Source organism: Penaeus chinensis, chromosome 2, assembly GCF_019202785.1.
Source record: "Penaeus chinensis breed Huanghai No. 1 chromosome 2, ASM1920278v2, whole genome shotgun sequence".
In the NCBI taxonomy this organism is placed as follows: Eukaryota; Metazoa; Arthropoda; class Malacostraca; order Decapoda; family Penaeidae; genus Penaeus; species Penaeus chinensis.
The window spans coordinates 4708512-4713511 of record NC_061820.1 but is presented as its reverse complement, the minus strand read 5'-3'; the positions used below and the strand labels follow the sequence as shown (position 1 = coordinate 4713511).

The window sequence follows — 5000 nt, the reverse complement described above, 5'->3', positions numbered from 1 at the left end:
CACACACACACACACACACACACACACACACACACACACACACACACACACACACACACACACACACACACACACACACACACACACACACACACACACACACACACACACACACACACACACACACACACACACACACACACACACACACACACACACACACACACACACACACACACACACACACACACACACACACACACACACACACACACACACACACAAGCAACTCCCCCAGGCCTCAAGCAAGAGCCAAGGCTGACCCCCTGACCCTCGCAAACCGGTGACTGGCAAAAAACACTTCCCGTGCGACGCTCTGGCTATCGCGGCCGCTGCTGCTGCTGCCTTGGACCGTGTCATTGTACTGTACTGGCGGTTCTTAGCTCTCTTCTGAGGAGCTGGGTGTGCATGTGAGGATTGTGTGTTATATGTTGCATGTGTTTTTGAGGGTTGTGCGTTATGGTGTTAGTGGGTGTATGTGTTTGCTTGCAAATAGAAAAAACGAAGGGAGGAACATATTCGTGTGTTTTATTGTTCTTCCCTCCGCTGTTCTTTTTGCAATTTGTTCGACATGAACTCCACATGTGTTTGATTGTGCGTGTGCTTGTTTACTGTGTATGGGGATTGTGCGTTAGATTATGTGTTTTCTTTTCTAAGGCGTATGTGTTAGTTTATCACTATATTTCTGCGAGTATCGTGTTAGATTATCACTGTGGTCTTGAGTTCCCATGTGTTAAGCTGCCACTGTGGTTCTGAACGTTTTGTTTTGGATCTTCGTTGTGGTTCTGAGTCGTGTGCATTAGGATATAACCGCGTTTCTAATTCCCTCGTGTTAAGCTATCTCTGTGTCTAACCCTTGCACGTCAGGCACTACCACTTTCACTGCTGATCCGTTTCAGTGACTAAATACAGTGACAAGGATACGAAAGATGCATTTATCATCATCAATTTTCACACTCAATCAATCATTATTTACGCGCGGAGTCAAAACAAGATGAATGACACGTACAAGTCTTATGTAACAACCTCTTTACTATGATAGCCACAGTACCGTTACCCGGAAAATACGCAGAAGAATGAAAGTCTACAAAAAGCGAGTGAAAGTCGATATAAAGCCCGCTCGTTGTGAAAGTGCAATGGATGTGCGATGAATAGCTATTAAGAGTCAGATTGCAACAAAACAAAACAAACAAGAACACGGGGTACATGTACGATCCTCTCACCCACACGCACAAAAAAACACAAAGTAAAAAAATTAAAAGTCTTTGACAAGGTCGGTGAGCAAGAGCAGGAGAATGGATGTAATTAGCTCGCCCTTGTGGATGTTAAGGGCCGAGGATCCCGCTCTGACGCGGCACAAAAGTGACCCTTTCGCCCCTTCCTCTTCGCAAGTGCTAAGCTTAATCATATATATATATATATATATATATATATATATATATATATATACATATATATATACACACACACACACACACACACACACACATATGTATGTATATATATATGTGTATATATATATATATATATATATATATATATATATATATATACACACACATATCAATATCTATACTTACGTACATACATATAAACAGGCACACGAACACAGACACACACACGCACAAAAACACTATATGTATACTATAAATAAATAAAAAATATATATATATATACATATATACATACATGTATATATATATATGTATACATATGAATATATATAAATATATATATATATATATATATATATATATATATATATATATATATATACACACACACACACACACAAAGACAGCTTCGTATAGGTATTACATATATATGTAAATGACGTGTGTTTGACGTCTCGTTCGCCTTGGAGCCTTGAATCAGTATTCTCCAGGTGGCTTTTAAGTAGCCGAAGCGTTCGTGTATCTGTCATCTTTTGAAGTTCACTCATAGCGATCTGAGCAAAAGCTATTGTAAACATTTACGTTTATTTTGCGTTCTAAAGATCGAATCACGATTTCTTTAGCAGTTTTCTTTTTCGAAATACACTTCTACACGCAAAGGGAAACTCATCACCCATTGGCAGACGCATGTTTCACACGTCTTGTTCAGCCGAAGACATACAGCCACCGGCTCCAGTTGCCCCCACTTACACACACATTTGGAAACATTACCATAGTCGTAGGATTGCACTGTGTTATTTAGTCACACATACACACGCATTATATATACAGGTATATACATATATACATATATACATTATACAACACACACACACACAAATGCACATATATATATATATATATATATATATATATATATATAGTAGATAGATACGGAGATAGATAGATAAATATAGATATAGGCATGGATAGGTAGATGGATAGATAGGAACAGATATACATATAGGTCGATAGAAGTCAGATACAGATATCTAAATATATATACACATAAATATATATATATGTATATATATATAAATATATATATATATATATATATATATATATATATATATATATATATACATATATACATACATACACATATACATATTTACATACATACATATACATATTTACATACATACATATATATACTTATATGCGTAATGTGATCTCCCATACACGTTTATTTTCACCTCGAAAGGGCACATCAAGTATAACTTACGGCATAAACATCCCCGAGCATCATGGCGAAATCTTTACACGAACTTGCTGTTCCCAAAAAACTCGTGGAGAGGCAGCTTGGATAATGTCGTTCTTCTAAGTGAAGTCACTGGCGGCCAGTGGTATCAGTCAATTAATTCTAACAGTAGGTAAAACTATTGATCATCAAATATTCCTTTCGTTAATAAGTATCACTTCCGTCTTTAAAGACATGAAAAATGGCATACGAGAAGGATTTTGTCCGAATTTTTAGAATTATTATTCCGAACACAACTCAGGGTACAATTCGTCGACTGGAATTGTTTATGTAAATAAACTTCATCGCCGTCACTCGAGCACTGCGGAGTTGCACTGTGCGCGCGTCAGCATCCCACGGGCGGCCCGAGCAGCATCCCGCGTGTGTGCGAGCGAGGAAGCGCCGGACGGAACGGGACGGCGCGAGCTCTCGGGAGAGAGTGAAGCGAGAGCGAGGCAAGAGCGAGGCGAGGCGGCGCGCGGCTGGTTAACGGACTGGTACTGTGAACGCGGCCACCGACACACTGGCGGGGACCCGGTGCTTCACCTCCCCTGGATCGCGGCCCACGCTGCTGCCGCCGCTGCTGCGCTCACCTGCACCGATCTTTCCGAAGGAGCAGGCCTTCAGGGAGGCTGCGTGCCCTTCCCTCCTACAGACGTAGGAGAGAGACGTTTTTTTCGAGGGGAACGGCAGGGCGGGAGGTCCTTTTTGCGGAGGGCGAAACGAAAGGAAAGTCTCCCTCTGGAGAAGGGTGATGGGGGTGTTCCTGTGGTGAAGGTTGACGCCGTTATCCTTCGGTTATGGGGTGGAGTGAGAATTCCTTTGAGTGAAGGGTGGAGTTGAAAGTCTTCTGTTCTGGTGAAGGGTAAGATGGAAAGTCCTTACTCTGGTGAAAGGGCGAATACAGTGTCTCCTTTCTCTTGCAGAAATATTTGAAGGGCAAGGATTTTCTCTTTTTTCTGCTGTATCCCCAACTGAGACAAGGACTCTCAGAGGGCGTGGAAGACGAGGTGATTCAAATTCCCGCAATACACATCGCAAGGGTTATGGCACAGGTCCTATTCCAGGAAAGTGGGTTCGTCAAGGTTTCTAAAACAGGCTGTCTGCGAGGAAGTAATTACCAGTTCACTTCCTAGCAACAATAATCCAAAGAAAATCGGGTAAAGTGCCTTTCTTGGGCTGTGTTGGAAATCTCCGTCCTCCGAGCCTTTCCTGCACGTGACGCCTCGCACGCACCACGTGGCGAGAGCGCTGCTGCCTGAGACCAGCGAGGGAGCCAGTGTGCGGACCCTTTGGGGGATAGACAGCCACTAACAGGCCGGACCAGCCTTGATCTCTTGTCACATTGGGCAAGAGCCAACTGCTTTCACTGTCCGGGCAAGGTAGCAGCGTCGCGGCAGGATTAAGTGCGAGCTCCTGGCCTTGTGAGCCCTGGTGCTTGTTCCCTGAGCACGGCCGAAGCTCTGCCTCTGGTTCAGTCCGCCTCGTGGCCGTGCCCTAGAGCTCGTCCCTTGGCCTCGGGTGCAAACTGTAGCAGCGCGAGGGCACAGTCGCTGCACCGCCGGCCATTGTTTGTGTTAAGTGTCACTTTCAGCTCGCTGGGAAACTCGGAGGACTTTCACCACCGTCGGTTGTGACACCGCCTGAGCTTCTCCTTGGCGCCCGACCTTGTGCACGCCGAAGGGAACGAGGTTGGTGCCTTTTACTCGCACGCATAACAAAACCGCACAATCATCAGCTGCCTTCGTCTTCTTTTTATCAGCCACAATTTTCCTCCACGGCGGATCTGGAGCGTTCCCATGGCAAGGATACGTCGAGGGAAGTCCTATCCCCCGGGCGATGACGGAGCGCCGTCGGGAGGTGTCCAATCCACTGCCCCGCCCCGCGTGTTCCGTCGGGTTCAGAGCGAATGCGACGGCGACACGAAGCTTGGGGTAACCTTGTCGAAACTTCGAGACCTCTCGCTGTCTGACGACTAATCAGCTGCTAACAGTACCACTCCCTTTTCTGTGCCTCTCCCTGTCTGATTGCGCTTCCTCAAGCCCTTCGTTACATACCCCGCTTCCTTGAAACGAAGCTGCCTAAACTACATCGATTCACATGCCTTCTGATTAGAGCTCATCTCTGCACCCTTCCGCGCATTCGTTTTATCTTGTACTTGCTTCCACTATTTTTCCTCCTCCTGACGTCCACACTCACACGAACAACGACAAACCGCTTCCCGTCCCCTCACGATGTACTGTAGTTTTAATGCAATTCTCTACAACGGTAGTACAAAACAACACACTTCGCGACCACCTACTCACTAAGCAAAAAATAAACAA

At 44.8% G+C, this 5000-nt stretch overlaps 1 protein-coding gene across 6 annotated transcripts in view; it reads right to left on the bottom strand.

Annotated features, from left to right (window-relative positions):
• LOC125036855 (solute carrier organic anion transporter family member 74D-like) overlaps positions 1-5000 on the bottom strand; it is a 166877-nt gene that overhangs the window by 65880 nt on the left and 95997 nt on the right. The window contains exon 1 of one of the 6 annotated variants that reach the window (XM_047629792.1): positions 2662-3167. The exons of 4 other annotated variants lie outside the window; for them this stretch is intronic. The gene's annotated coding sequence lies outside the window, so the exon portion shown is untranslated. Of the gene's footprint in view, positions 1-2661; positions 3168-5000 lie in introns of those variants that run through there. One more of the 6 variants, XM_047629774.1, reaches the window with a different exon arrangement.